This window comes from Gouania willdenowi, chromosome 4 (genome assembly GCF_900634775.1).
Source record: "Gouania willdenowi chromosome 4, fGouWil2.1, whole genome shotgun sequence".
In the NCBI taxonomy this organism is placed as follows: domain Eukaryota; kingdom Metazoa; phylum Chordata; class Actinopteri; order Blenniiformes; family Gobiesocidae; genus Gouania; species Gouania willdenowi.
In genome coordinates this window covers 12,475,350-12,491,636 of record NC_041047.1, presented here as the reverse complement: position 1 = coordinate 12,491,636, position 16,287 = coordinate 12,475,350, and the positions used below count along the sequence as shown (strand labels likewise).

The 16,287-nt window shown below is 39.7% G+C and overlaps 1 protein-coding gene across 3 annotated transcripts in view; it reads right to left on the bottom strand.

The window, feature by feature from the left end:
• LOC114461593 (cAMP-specific 3',5'-cyclic phosphodiesterase 4C-like) overlaps positions 1 to 16,287 on the bottom strand; it is a 106,561-nt gene that overhangs the window by 51,755 nt on the left and 38,519 nt on the right. Inside the window, exon 1 of one of the 3 annotated variants that reach the window (XM_028443808.1) lies at positions 6,820 to 7,050. The exons of the other annotated variants lie outside the window; for them this stretch is intronic. The gene's annotated coding sequence lies outside the window, so the exon portion shown is untranslated. Of the gene's footprint in view, positions 1 to 6,819; positions 7,051 to 16,287 lie in introns of those variants that run through there. 3 annotated transcript variants of the gene reach the window in all.

Genomic DNA, 16,287 nt, shown 5'->3' with positions numbered 1-16,287 from the left:
CAATCTGATTAGACCTCAAATGGGCCCATGTAAACTACCTTGATTGTGATTTTAATATTTGATGTTATTGTTCTCTATAAGGTTCACACCCAGTTTAATTTCGAGTCAATTCTTGCAGAAAAAGCTCTAATTTGTAATGTATATTGCTAGTCATGAGATATGAGCAGCATTGTACGTCAGCTTTGTGCTGTGGAAAACCTTCTCTTATCACTTAGAGCGTCTCTGCTGATCAGAAGCCTCCAGCAATATTGGACCAGTCCATTTCACGCCAAAAACCTTGGTCTTCACTTTTTTGGCCAGCTGAGTATCTTTGGCTCAACACCACCCTGCCTTTGGCTGAAACAACAATGAAATCCTTTGAGTGGAAACCAGTTCTGACGTCAGCAGAGTCCCACGTAGCTTCTTATCAGACAATGATACATTTTTATACAATATCTTATGACACACATGACGAAGTCAAAGAGAAAAGACTGTAAAACATGCACAAATACAATCAGCATCAGGATGATAGTGAAACAGGTCATCTTTAAAGGTCCAGAGAATATAAAGCAGAAGGTTGATATTGGAAAATAACTGCTAACTAGTAGTGGATTTGGGCATGGAACAGATAATCCTGACCCAATGGTTTTAACACACCTGGAATTTAAATGGTATAGTTACAAAAATAGTTATACAAAAATAGTATAGTTTAATAATATGATTAATAATATGATAATTTAAACAAAAAAATTGAGTAATGCAAGTTCATGCTAAATCCAGGGTTTAACACACTACAAAAAGCCTTTTTTAGTACTATTAATCCTAATGTGAATATAAAGCCCCAATAATTTAATCACATAGACAATGAAATGGCAAAAACAAAAAACATATAATAATAATAACAATAATAGAAAGGGGATGGGAAAGAGTGTCACCCAAAAAATTATTAAATGAGTCAGAACTTAATTTTTTGTTGTTTTTTTGTCCACTCAAAAAAATAAAAATGATCATGTAAGAAGCCACTACCTACAACTGTCTACGGGTCATTGACTTGGTTAGGGCTAGTACTGCATCAACTGCACAACATCTTTAGCAACCCTTACACAGATTTAAGTTTAATGTTCCTAGGGAAGGGTTCAGTCTGCAAAGAGCTTATAAGAGAGCTTCCTTCACATTTCACTGGAGCAGCTGATCAAAAAAGCATCATATGATGTTAGCAGCATTCCCTCTTCTGACTGTTAGCCAAGCTAATCCCTTAGCCAAAACGTTAAGTTACCCAAACTTATCTGTTAGACTTCATACTCATGGACACCAATGATAGTCTCTAAATTTTTAAAACTATCATGATATGTCATCACAGAATATCTCGTGGTCAGACTGCCCTAAGCCGGTCAGATATCATCGTACACTGATTGCATTTACCAAGGTCTCTTCTCTAAGGCTTTGTCATTGTTATGTCAGCCACTATCAGCAACATACAAAACCCTGAGAGCACATAACAACAGATTTTTTCCTATAAAAAAGGGGGAGTTTTTTCTTCCCACTGTCGCTAAATGCTTTTCATGTGAATCTTTTTGGGTTCTTTCTTTCTTACTATGAATATATTGTTAAGCGCTTTGAGATGACTTTGTTGTAATTAGTGCTATTTAAATAAAGTTTAATTGAATTGAATTGCACAAGTAGAACAAAATTGCACATGCCCCTCCCAACAACATTCAACTACACTTCAAATATTCAAGCCACACAGACACAATCATCACAAAAACCACACCAAATATGGTAAAAGCCTGTCAGAATAAAAAGCTAATCAGTATAAAAGTGCATGGTATAAATTATTAGAAAAACAGAGGGAGATAGACATGACAGTAGGGGTAAGACCTTCCCCTCTGACTAAGCTTTGTTTGCCCATCACTGTTCAATACCAAAATGAGACTAATAATTGTATCACTGTTAAAATGTAGTGCCATGACTTCACCAGCTGAATCAAGTACTTCCTTTGGGTAGAAGTTTGTAGACACTTGTTGACATCCACTCCCTTCCTTTACTACTCAGCATGGTGTGTTCTGCTAACCTACCATGTTTGCATCGTGAAGCAGCAGCTGGAAGAGATTTTCATTAAGATGTTTACTGGGGCTGTCACCTTATCTAAAAATGCAATGCCTCAAATCAAAGACTGCCCCTTTCCACTTTTACTGGTATCTCGAGTGGACAGTAGATTCCCAGTGGTGTCAATGCTGATGGAAAAAAACACTTAAAGATCTCTGATCTCTGCAAACAGCAACTGACCTAAACCTGGGCAGCCATACAAATTAAACTGTGTACCTTCTATTAACTCCTACCACTTTGTAAAATCAGGAAACCTGAATCCTGCATCTGTAATCCAAGAACTGTTTTTTATTTTATTATTTTTTTTTTTACTTTAACGAACAGATGACTAAACTCTGTCGTTTCATTTGCAAGGAGAAGAAGCCGAGTGAAATTCTGCTAAACATGGCCAGCAGATGGCGGTCTCACACCCACACATTGATCTGAGGGACTTAGACTAACTTTAAGTGCTTCATCACATCAACAATTTAAATCCAGAAACCACTTCAATTGATCCTTAAACATAAAAATATAAATACTTCAGGCACCCAGATTTAAAGATATTGTAATACATACAAATGCCACATAAAGCTAAACAACTACAACATTTTGTTTCTTTCTCCTAGGGCAGGAGTGTCAACTCATCTTAGTTCGGATGATCCCACTTGAGATTAACTGGAGCAGTTTGATCTCAAGTGGGTCACAGATTTTATGCTGGAAAACTAGTCATTTCCACATTATTGTGCCCTAGTTTGCACTTCTACCTATACATAAAATACAAAATATCTCAACAGGATCTTCACTTTGAAGAAGAAGATTTTGTGATCAATTTCTATTTAATTAAGGAAAATATTCTATCATAATTCCAGGATTTTGTAAGAATTTTGAGTTTTTTCAACTGTTTAACATTAAAAATGACTGAAAATAATGCAATATAAGCACCGGGAAAACTCTGAGCCCCTGCAAATATTGTGTGTCGTGTTTTCTCTGTCATTTTAACGTTCTTCTGCGACTCGAATTGGACGCTCCAAGGGTCCGGAATTGACCCCTGAGCCGTGAGTTTGACACATGTCTTAGGGCATCTTAGACACATCTCATGTCTGCTGCAAGCTTACTATACTTATTATCCAGATGATCAAAATCTTAAAGATTAAAAATCCAATAAACCAAATAATTCTTCTATTTGTTATGCATATTTATTATTCAGTAAGACATCTGTAGAAATATGCATTCTGCCTGTGACTGAACGAGTTTAATAAGAGGAAGTTCAAGCATAGAAGATCTGCAGAATGCGTGAGTCCACTCATTGTAAGTAGTGCTCACTACTATGAGTCAATGGTGCGAAAAGACAAGGAGCCGTGTATGGTTTCCTTTGGGTGAATAATGCAGGAGACGCACATCTGAGTCACAAGCTCTTTTTCACTCACACCAAAAATACAAGGTTAAACACACAACCAGGAGGAAAGACCTTACGGTCCTCATCCAACCTGCAACCCTAGCCTCGGAATAACTTGGGATCACACAAAAAAACTAAATGGATGAATGAATAGACAGATGGAATCACCTTCTCTTAATAAAATTGGAAATACCCCGTGTAGTTATATTCAAAAGTCCAAACTTGCATGGGGAAGCTGCAGGTTGTCTGCACATTCCTGCTCTGATGAGAACCCATTAACACCTGTCAGAGATCCTCTCACTGTGATCATGATACCTCTTTGATATCAACATGTTGTGGATCACAAACAACAAGGGATATGGTCTTTGATTGTCTGTGGAATCGAAAATAATATCCAAGTCAGATTTCACCAAAGAGTGTACACAGAGTTGGTTAGTCATAGGCTGCTATTTGTTTAAAAACTCATTTTGCACCATTTCACTTCTATTTTTAGATGTTTTCATAATTGAGGATGCTGTTTGAATGATGTAATCTCATAGGTCCTCCAACAAGTGGACCTTTGATTTTTAAACTGCAACTTTCAACCACAAGCTTGTTGGCTATTCTGATTAAATCTACGGTGAGTGAATTTTGGGTTCATGTTAAGTTCTCACATTAATAAGTTTGGGGTTCAGGAAGCTCAGAAGCTAATCCTACTTTAGGAGACATGGTTGATAAACCTAAAACTGAAGGACAATGACAGCAGGCACACCTATAATAGCAACATTCAACATTTCACTGTAATTAATGAGCTGGTAATCCTCTGGAGAAGGGATACAGAAACTCACAAATAAAATCTCAGTGTTTTAGCACAAATGAAATTCATCCATGAGCAAACACATTAATGGCTCCCTTGACAGTAGCAAGGTTGAGTTTGTTCCTACTTTTATTGGGAGCTAAACTAGTTCACATTAACCAGTTCACATTATCTTCATATGTGACACAGGGTTGATACTTACCGAGTACTTAAGGGTTGATTGTGCAAAATATTACATTACGGTCATGAAACAAACTGTGAGGCCATATTTGAGAAACACAGACATTTTGTTCGTTCAGAAGTTTTTTTGTTTTTTGCTAACATTAACACCATAATGTATAAAATGGCAACAAAGACAGACACAATAACCGCTTAAACAAACAAAATGACTACAAAAACACAAAAAGGAAATTATAGAAAAGCTCCAAAGACACAAAAACTGTCAACAAATGTGCACAAAATGACAGGAAAATACAAAAAAACAACAACAGAAATACAGAACGTGACGCCAAAAATGCACAAGTCGACAACAAAAATGCAAAAAATTACAAAAAATACACATAATTACAACAAGAACACAAAAAACAAAAACACACATAATGCCTCCAATAACACACAAAATTATTAAAAACTGTCAAAACAACAAATCCACAGACAAAGACAAAAAAAAGACAAAACCCTTTCCCCCCTTTATTAATGCTCAGATCTGATTGGTTATTATTCTAAATGCTGACATGAATGTTGATCATGTGGCCCTCGGAACAGATACAATCACATTTTTGCGGCCCCTGCTGTGATAGAGTTGTCCGTCGCTGGTGTAGAAAAATGCCTGATTACAAGTAACACCTGCGTTCAGGGGATTTTCTTGCCTGCCATGATAAAAAAAAAAAAAAAAAAAACTAATTCAAAGTGAAGTATTTAGTCTATATCAAGATCATTTAAATCATTAAGCTTCTCTGGCAACAGCCCGTTTAGTGGTTGTCATCTTGAAAAAAAATTAATCATCCCTGCCCCTGCATCCTTGATCACACATCTTGTCTAACCATCTGTCAGGCTTTGAAGCATTTCCCAGGACACTGAGATATTTCCCCAAGCCAGACAATGATGAATTTCTGTTCAGGTTTTTAATTTTTTCCACATTTCGTTTTATGTCTAACAGTTTAGCACTAGAAGCCCCATTGATGGGTCATTTTAAATTTATACCTATGGAGCCCACAGAATGGTCACTTGAGCTGAAGGCTTTTACCTAACACCTTCTCCTAAGCTGCAAACAGACGCTTTTGTTATGTAAACAAGGCACCACAGGAGGGGGAGACACGTTTTTTCAGTTCTTGCTGAGATTTATGGATGAGGAGTGTGTGACATGAGAAATATACAAAAGAACAACTGAGATTTGTTTTTTGGTTGCTTTTATCATAGTTTAAGAAAACAGGAAATATATATAGCTAGAGCTCCTCTGCCTCCTACTCCTGTATTTTCTGTATTTACCTGTATTGTTGATAGTTTTTTATTTTATTTTAGTTTTTAGTTTTAACAACTGTAAAGTGTTTTTGAGATTTTGAAATGTGCTTATAAATAAAATGTATTATTATTGATAGTAAAGGGAGATTCCCGAGTGTGAAAAGCACAGTATGAGTTCTCATTTTGAAAAGGTAAATTTACGAGGTACACCCTTCTCTAACCAGGTCCATGATTATTTTTATTAAGATATTATTTAACAAATTTGAAGGAAGTGCCCAAGATGCACAAGCCGATAAGTGAAACAGCACTGATCAGCTGATTGATCAAACCAGAAAAAAGCTGATTTTTTCTCTTGTGTGCAACATTAGCTTTAGCAGCTAAGTCAGCATTTGTATCTTGGAACCAATACCACGTTTCCGTAATTTTGTCACTGTTTACAGTCAGCTATGGTGACTTTATCCCTCTTGACCTTTGACCTAATGCGGAAGTACTGAACCATAGCGAGAGAGTGAAAAGGCTTGTACGGTGTGAAAAATTCCTTTCGACCTCCATGTTTGGAACTCTCTGTGTGAGTAACCCCCAATTTCCACTGGCTATGCTGCGTTACGTCACCGCCGCGTCACCGGAGCTGATAGGTTTCCACTTTAGTCTATGTGTTAATTTCCACCGGGTCAGCTGCGGTGCGTGTCTGCTCCTTCTCAGCTGCGGTAGTCCGGTGCCCTCCGCCAGATATATGCAAGGCTTCTATTTCTGGCGGACACCGGAGCACGACACATCAATCAGCACAGAGCAAATTAAGCTAAACAGGAAATTAGGCACGTACTCCGCAACAAAATATCAGGTTACTTTTCAAAATAAAACATCAATGTATGTGTAAAAACAAAATCACATTCACTATACTGTTTCCTCTCATACTGTAACTACACTGTAAACTGCAGCAACTTTGATTTAGTTCATGTATTACTGGTTCAGTTTTATCTCTTCTCTGTTGGCTGTTGCTAAAAAATGTGGCTATGACAAATCCAGACTCCAACCTTCTTGTTCTCCTTCGTTAGGAACACTGACCTGTTTATCTGTTTATTGTTGCGTTTATAATACATACCTTTAACTGCGTGAGAACTCCTCAGTCTCGTGACATCACAGTTGTCGTGCACATTCAAAAAGCAACAGGTGGGGATTCCCGGACGGCGGACAGCGGGGGAAAAACCGGATCGGTGCCGTGGCGCGGCGGAGACGTAACCAGTGGAAACCCTCGGTCAGTCTCTCATCTCTCCCTCCCCTGCTGATTCCTTCAGCAATGGTCACATTTACAAATGAAAGGATGCTGATTGTCGGTTTCAGTTTGGGTTGAGGGTCTTTTGAGCCACTGCCAGGACCTGAGAGGGTGTCTGGAAAATCCTGGGACTTCTATTGTTAGTTGGAATTTCTTATCATCAAGAAGATCACTATGGTGCAAGATATCCATAAAATCACATTCAGGAGCGGTTATGGTTTTCTATTCACTTATCCAAACAAATGTTGATCATGAAGCAGAAGTGTGGACGCTTGCGTTGAGAAGTTATTGGGAAAAAAGAACATTTTGGTATTAGGATGGAGGAATGCTATAGATGTATTACATACATTTGACATAATCAAGGGCGGACTGGCTTACGAGGACACCAGGGATTTCCTCGGTGGGTCGGTGGGTCGCTGGGTTGGGCCATAAGAAAGAGAAAAAGAAAGCGGGAATAAACATCTTTCCCGCCATTGTCCCGTATTAGTATTTTCCAGAAAATATCCTGTATTTTAATGTAATAATAATTAAAAGATAAATAAATGAAAACATGCCTCTGCCTTCCGAAACTGAACGCTGTCATTTGTCTCTCAAAAACTGCCACCTGAAGTGCCCTGGGTGGCAGTTCTTGCATGATTAGTGCCGACAGCAAGAACAAACCAGGAAACAACTCAGAAGAGAGATGGATGAATGTAAGAAGACGCTCCTCCGAAGAAAACTAAGAACTCGTGTAAATACCTTGGAAAATGGGACAGAGAATTTACCTTCCTAAAGAGCAGCACTTTGAGATTTGGAATCAAATAAAAAGTGCATTACAAATAAAATGTATTATTATTTATTATTATAGCAGCAGGATGGGACACAGTTACACGTTCTGTAAAATTTTAGTGTCTACCACGGGGAAGGAATGACATACAGTAAGTCAACATGAAAAATCAGCCAATTACAAGCGCCACAAATATACACTCCTTTCAAAAAGTGTGAAAGGATGTAAAGTCTGCAACAAATGTGTCTAATAAGTCATTAGTGAATGCTAAAGAACCACATGAGTGAGCATAAGAAATTAAAAGAAAATATGTGATGAAAATAAAATGTTAATGTCTAACTTAAAGACAAGCAACGTGAAATAAACAAATAAATATGCAATGTGTTGACTTGTATATGAACTGTAAGTACATTAAATAAACAAATGTGCTTCATATACCCATTTATGTTTTAACTTAGGCTGTATTATAATTTAGGAATCAGAGCTGGGCAATATGTGGAGATTCAAGATGTATTGAGTTTTCTATTTTGACAATATAGTAAGGGACACGTGCTGTCCCTTGCAGGTGAAAAAGCCAAAAGTGGCACATATTGGGCAGCTGAAGGTCAATGAATGTGCCTGTGTAGCATTTTGCATCAGCAAATTTAACTCAGAATTGTCTTTCTGGTCAGACTTTATTTGAAACAAAATTATCAAGATTTATATCGTATATCGCCATTTTAAGAAAATATATTGAGATATGAGTTTTGGTCCATATCGCCCAGCCCTAGTAGGAATGGTTACAGTATTTCAATGTGGCCTACCAGATTCTAATCATCTAATTATATTTAGTAAGTGGTTGACAAGTGGCTATTTTAGATTTCCTGTACACCTGTCTTAAAATATAAGGGATACTGAAGCTTGGTTGGGGTGGTGGGTCAGCCAAATTTTTTTGTATTATGGACCTGTTTGCATTAAAATCACGACATGCTGTAAAATCACTTTACTGCGGTAATTATTTCGCTGTAGGCTACTTAATGGTTCAAGTTAATGATTACTATATGATTATGGTCCAAATCAATATCAAATGCAGTTTTTTTCATCAAGGGAAATGAAACTTGTGTTGCCGGCCAGCTAACTGGTCCCCCACACCACGCATTAAGTGGAGCGGTACCCCGCCCCCAGTCCGCCCCTGGACATAATTATAACATTTTAATGGTTCCAAGGCAACAAAACACTTCATAAGTGATTGGAGAACATGAAAAGACACATGATGATAATGGCAGCTCTTTAACTGGGTCTTATCCTACATCATCACTCACCACATCCATCAATCCATACCCAATTATTCCTTCCGCTATATATATCCAGTTTTGCAGAAAAAAAAAGAAACAAAAAAACTTGATGTCAATCAGGGAATTTCTCTGCATGACTGATTCAGTTATAATTAAAATCAACCTTTCTCTCTCCTGTGCAAGGCAACATATTCTGTATTACATCTGCAGATATTAAACACACACATGCGTTTTTAAAAATGAAACTGACTACCACAACAACACTGGATGAAACTGTGATGATTGTCACAGTGAGAATTTGCACTCAATTTAACACCCTTCCATCCATTATCCTCAAGCCTCCCAACAGCTCTTCTCAACAGAGGCTGTAGTTTGTGTTAAATGTGTTTCAGCTTGGGAATGGCGAAATCTGGTTAAAAAGTTAACAAATGTGCTCACTTGTACATCAGTACATCTTTTTCTCCTGGTCTAACCAACTTATCTTGTCATTTTTTTTGTCATTCATTAAAAAAAACCAAAAGTAGAGCAGCATGTGGTTTATGGGATAGATTTATATGCAAAACTTCAATTTAGGGCAATTAAGGCTTCTTGGACAGAACATTGGAAGGGAAGTCACACCAGAATGTGTTACTAAAGCCGTCACTTGTCCAATCTGCTCCTGTTGTGGTTCCACTGCTTTATATGGATATAGTGTTTCTTAAAAGCAGTGCTTCAACAGGAAATAAGGTTTAAGTAAAATGAAAGGATTTATAACTGTGTAGTTGAAAATAAAAAAAATAACAATACACTGAGGGGCGGATTCACTAATATTTGAAATAAAGGGTGGTAAACCAGTTGCTTCCCTAAATCCTTTGGTGATGCAGTTTCCTCACCTGCTGCGAGGAATTCACTAAGATTGCAGCAATGATTAGTGCACGTGCAGAAGTGGTGCAGACCGCCCTATTTAAATGAGCGTTTTGTATGTGTTGTGTTGAAAATGGAACGTGAAAGAGAGCTGAGTGTAGGAGCGAAACATAAATTTGAAGCAGCAGAATTGGAGGTGTTAGAGGAAGCTAATAAAAAAAATTATGAATTACAGCAAAGACATAGACAGATAGATATAGACAGATAGACAGACAGACAGATTTTTTATTCATTCCGCAGTGAGGAAATGGGCGAGAATGCGAGTGACAAGGGTGCATGCACATGGCTGATGCGCGTGCGTGTGTGAAAGAGTGAGCCACGGTGGAGAGATGTGTGTGCGTACCTATGGGTAAAGTCCGACAGGTAGCGAGCTAATGTTTGTAGTGTAGCCAGACAAAGTGCAGCTCTACAACAACAAAACGGCCTGTTCTACCTACGCGGCACCATTTTAACAAGCGTATGGGAGTGGTTCCCGGAGGAGAAGCAGCCTCTGGTCATGGAGAGTGCGGATCTCTACTGTGACCCCCCAGCCATGGTGGGGAGACATAATAGGAAAGGTTTTAAGACGTTCTTAAAATTGTGAATTCATTAATCCCAAATATATTAACTCGAGGTCTGAAAATGCCATCCCTCGGTTATCTTTCCTCTACCTCGGTCGTCTCCTCACAAATATCACTGCACAAAAAGCTTGCATTGCATCCCTGCATTAATTTATTTGATTGTCCTCCTCCCATTTTTTGGCTCGCCTTGTGAGCTCCACCTACTATATATATTCATTTGAGGGAAACACGCCAAATGGATTGAGGTCGCATTCCAACGTGCAGCCGCCGCGCACTCCTGATTCCCTAGGGTTTGTACGACTTATTTGCACGTGGAGTGACGTTTTAATACCCCTAAACATATAAAACTATCACTGGAAAACAAAAAAAAAGCAGCGGTAGAAAGATACATTTTGCAAGTAGATCAAAAACTCAATATCACAGTAATGATATTTTTGTAAAAAAGTAGTGCTATCGATTTGATAAATTAGTCTCATTGTATGGAATACTTGTGGGTCCCAACCCACCGGTTGAGAATCGCTGATATAAGGAATACACATTGGGGTCAACGAGAGGTTTGATCTCAAAACTAATTATTTGCTCAAGTAATAGCCTTCCCATGTTCTTTTTTTTTTTTTTTTTGAGGATGGTCCTCGATGACTAATAAAATGATTTCTTCACATCACTGATTGCAGCTATAGATGCAGCAGATTGTCTTTGTCTTCCTTTCATCACATCTTTTAGGTCGATTTCAGTTTCTCTGCCATACACCCGCACACCTTTCCATCAAACGTCAAAGGTTTTCTATTTTCTGACACTTTTAACTGAGCTCTATAGGATTATATGGTATAAGATTAACAGCAAGATTTACAAAAAGAGTCAAGGTTGATCATTTCTTTACGTTAATCTAAAGGGAGGAAAAACTAAAGGGTGAAATATAGATGTGAAAAGATTTTGTCAGTTCATTGACAATGTTTCAAGCAGAAGGTCACGCGTCTCTGAAATAAGACCCAGGATAATACAGAAGCTGACTGTCACTGAAAGGTTAGCCCATTAGAGAGCTTTCAGCCTTCAGGGACACAACATGTTTTGATGCCTTTGGCCTATTTTAACAGAAAAGTTTAGGTTTTTTAAAATGTCATTATGCCATGACATTAGAAGCTTAATGGGCTTTTCTTCTGCCTAGACCTGTATCATTAAGCAGAGAAGGCTTTTCTCTGTGTGCATTTGTTTGATACTCATTTAACAACAAGCACATTGAAAACTGTTCCTATAGAAGTGCCACTCCTTCAAAATATTAAAATGTAAACCTCTGTAACATGTGGGTGGTCCCTGGGGCTGGGAGCCAGCATGTTTTTCTGACCTCTCGGGGCGTGCTCTCCTACTGTCTGCTCGGGAACTGACCACAGTTTGGTGTGGCGCGTTCGGTGGGGCTGGTGGCCTGGGGCTCGCTGTCCTCCAGGCTGTGCTGGTGTCGAGGTGGTGTCTTGTGTCGGCGCATGGGGGATCGGGGAGGGTGACGCGGGCATCGCCCTTGCATGCATTTGGGTGCGGCGTGGGGTGGCCCCTGCTTGGGCAGTGCCCTGCAGGGCCGGGGTCTACGGCTCTGCCGCCTCGGGGCTGTGCGTGTCGCATACCGGTATGACGGTCTGGCTGGGGTCCTTTGGGGGGGCTGGACTTTGACAATAACTAAGGCTCATTGCGCGGACGTCATTGATGATCTGGGGCACTCTGGAGGGCAAGGTCAGTGAGCCTGGAAGCCGGTGGGGCGACTTGCAGCGTCCCCTTAGTGCCCTAGGCATCTGGGGATGTGGCCGTCGTCCTTGGGCGGGCTGCTGGCAGTGCTGCTTCTGTTCTGGTTCCTTCTGGCCTGGGGTCCGGTCTCTGCTGGTTCTGAGCCAGCCCTCAGGCACCTGCTGGCTGCCTGGTCAGCGCGACTCTGGCCGTCTACTGGGTGTGGGCCTTTCCTCCGCTGGGATCTCAGGCAGGGGGCTCTCCCCTCAAGGGGTTGGGTGCTGGGGTGTGGGTGAAGATGGTGGGGTGGGTGTTGGTGGGGGGCCTTGTGACTGGGGGTTAGGGTTGATGGCAGGGTGCGCTGGGTCCTTGACTCCTTGGGGCTTTCTAGGGTGTGTATGTGGGGGGAGGTGGCTGCTTCTCAGCTTGGGATCTCGGGGGCATCTGGGGGGCTGCTCGGTCATGGGGGGGTGGTCTGGGATTCTTTGACACCCGCTCTTTCTGCTGGTCTTGCTGCATCTTTGGGCCCGGGGCAGCGCTTTGGTTCGTACAAACATTAGTCATGGATGCATTGGCATGCCTTGGGCTGTGGAATAAACTCGTACTGGGCTTAACCTTAGACCCTTGATCCCAAATACAGTTTTAGGTATGACCACTCAGTCCTTCCCCCTGTTCAGGGCCACCATAATGGATTACACAACACAATAAGCACAATATACAACTATATCATCACATCTCACTCTCACTTGAAATCAGTCAACTCCCACCCCTTTCATTTCCAACCCTGACTCCCTGTTTCCTTCCCCCTCACCTAGGTGTAACACTGCCCTCTGTTTTTATATCCTCCCTATAATAAAGCGTTTCTTACCCTTCCTTAGGGAGGGCTGGTAATGGTCACAATTATGACAAAACATGCATTGCTGTCTTTAAAATATTGTACTTCTTGTAGTGTTGACCTTTAACAGCATGTGCAAACATAGTAAAAAAATAAATTAAAAAAATGTAAACCTTGAGTCAAAAAAAGCAGATGCAGAGACGCAGATACACATCGTAAATTCCGAGTGTCACTGGAATTGGCACACAGACACACACTTGGTTGAAGAAAACTGCTCATCAGATACAAGACAAGAACAACTGACTTGTCATGCTCAAACAAACAATCTATGTCAACACTTAGTTCAATCCAGAAAATCAAATTAAATGGAATATCGATGCCAAATCAAAGTTTGTTTGGATCACATGCGTGCTGCAAAATTTCCAATAATAGATGATTTTTTACGAATGTTTATCAGATGGGGTGGAGGTTAGTGAGAAAGTCGATTATCTACAGGGGTTTGAATCCACACTGCTCTGTCGGCTTCTCAGTAATGGCTATGCTCTTCTTAAGTGTGCAGTGGTTTTCTTTTTTGGAAAAAAAATGTTGAATATGACAGAACGTGGATAGGTATGAACTTTATTAATGGCTTGGGACAATTGTTGACATATCAACCCATGATTTAACAGATTATAAATGTAGTTAATAATCTTTGTCAACACCTAAATTTAGCTGAACACTTTTGGAATCAGCAGTTATTTGTATGATAAACAGGGGAAAAGGGTGTCCTCCCCACTGGATGAGTGTGAACTACATTCAACTTGAAGCTGTGATGTATTTATGAAAGAAGAAAGTGAGATGTACACAACTGACATAACGTGCCTGCATGTGAGACATGGATGGCCACCACAGAAAGGACCCAACCATGCAATTCCCAACCCAAGGTCCAACATTCACACATTTGACTGAAAGCCAAACACGACAACGCAGCTACTACTGGATTTAAGCAGCTTGGTTGGTTTTGTTATACTCTTAAAGCTGAGGGTTGTGTTGGGGTTAAAAGACATATTATGAGAGCAGAATAAATTTAAAAAGGCAGAGCTGAGACACCTTTGTCTTCCTCCTGCTGGCCTCAAAAACACTGGCTGATGTGATGACTGACTAATAATCTTGTTATCTGAAGCCCAGATCCAAATGATTTACTTTATTCATTGTAATTTAAAGATGGACAGCGAGCTGTCAATAAACATGTGTCAGCAGATAACCTTAAACTAATCTCATCTATCAGCAACACTAAGTACTGCGCCCTGTAGGACGGAGCCTTCGCTTCTCCAACTCTCTTGAACTCCTTGCCCCTTGACATATTGAAGTCTGACAAACATCACCTCATTTAAAAGTTACTCAAATCCAATCTCTATAACCAAAAACATCTGACTATCCTCCCTTTTTTCTGTATCTGTGACTACTTGTTTATTGTTTACATTTTTTAAAAGCACTATTATAAAAGTTGTACAAGTTCCTGCAAATTGGGATGTTTGGTTTGAGGTGATAAAAGATTGAGGTTAAAGTCTAATGTGGAAGCTCAGAAACCAATGAAATTACCTATTTACACTAAAGCAGAAACCTGAAACAGTGATGTTGATAGGTTTTCAATGTAGTGAGTCCCAGGACACATAGGTGGTGATTTGAATGGGTTCATGGGAAATTCAATGGGTCCCCAATAAAAAAATTATTTCTTTCTATTTCTTATATTCTTCTATTTCTTAAATTGTAGTGTCAAACTCTCTTAATGGTGGTATTATATGGCAATAATTAGCAGATATATTCATGTATGTTCAAAATGTATCTGAAATTAAACAAATACAATTTCAAATCTGTAAAGTTTATTGCACAACAACTGTCACAGTGGCATTTTATATTGCACTTTTGTAGCAACATAAAAGAGCACCAAAATAAATGACTAAAATTCAAATGAAAACAAAATGGTGTTTGTTGTACAAAAATAAATTGTCAATAAAAGTGCTGATTTTAACACAAACAAAACATTCTCATCATCATGGCAGTCAAAAAATAAATTGTCACCAAAATTAGACCAGAATCTTCTTGTCTGAACATCAACTAAATCAAATGAAGTCAATCATTATGAAACTTATCGCACAAAAATTTTACTTAACTAACAGTGCAAAGTCTGTTGAGAAAAATAAAATGATGCAGATATGTTTGTGGTGTATTGTAAGCAGCTAGTTAACCTGCTAGTTGTTGTTGTAGCGGCTAAACTAGCATGTACACAAGGGGATCATGTGTGCGCTAAATTCATGCGTAAAGGGGTCCGCTGACGGCTAGGTTTCTTGTGCTAGTTACTGTGATTTTAAGCATAAGTTGTTGTTCACAATGTGTCGTTTTTCATGGGAAAAATGAAGTGCATCCCTGGGACGCATGGATAGTGGATTTACTGCGTCCTTTCAGATTGTTATGCGTCAGGGAAGCAGGACGCATACCTAGCAACATCACTGCTGAAATTAATCAAACACCAATTCAACTCCAAAGATGTGACTGGTGACGTTACTAAAGCCCACAATTGAGGAAGACACCAGTAGATTTATCTTTGGTGACAATGCTACAGCGTTAAGATACAGGAGGACTTGCCCTGCTGTTCTATGCCTCTCCTTTTATTCTCCCCGTTTAAACTACATATATTTGCATGCAAGTAATGGTAGCCAACTTTCTCATAGACAACTTCTTCAGCCACAGCTTCTTCATGATGATCTTGGGATATTAGGAGTGAGTGCAACATAAAAAACTTCTGGACGTTATGAGCCAACTTCTTTGTCTAGTCTGGTCCCAATTGGCTGCGACGAGTATTGAAGTAGTAGTGGTAGGGAGAGCTATGACATGCAACTAAGCTCTCTCTTTAGCCCAACAATCTCTGCATTAACTGCAGCTGTCTGTCAAAGCCTGTTGGCTATCACAGTCCCTTCCTCATCTACTCAGTCATTCTTGAGCAAGATCTAATAATACTCCAACACCTGCTGCAGGGTCTGTCCTAACTGTAGTGGGAAAATCATCCATCAGTGCATCTCAGACTAAGGGGTGCTTGTTCGCACACGCAGCTACTTTACACTCAGTGGGGAACCATTGGAGTGTGCAGAGTGAAACAATGTTGATGACAGAAACAATGACAGCAAAGCACTCAGAGCGCAAACTTCCGCCAAGTTTAGAGGTGCAAAGTCACCAACAGGTGGTAATGTAGAACCAGCCAAAGATCCA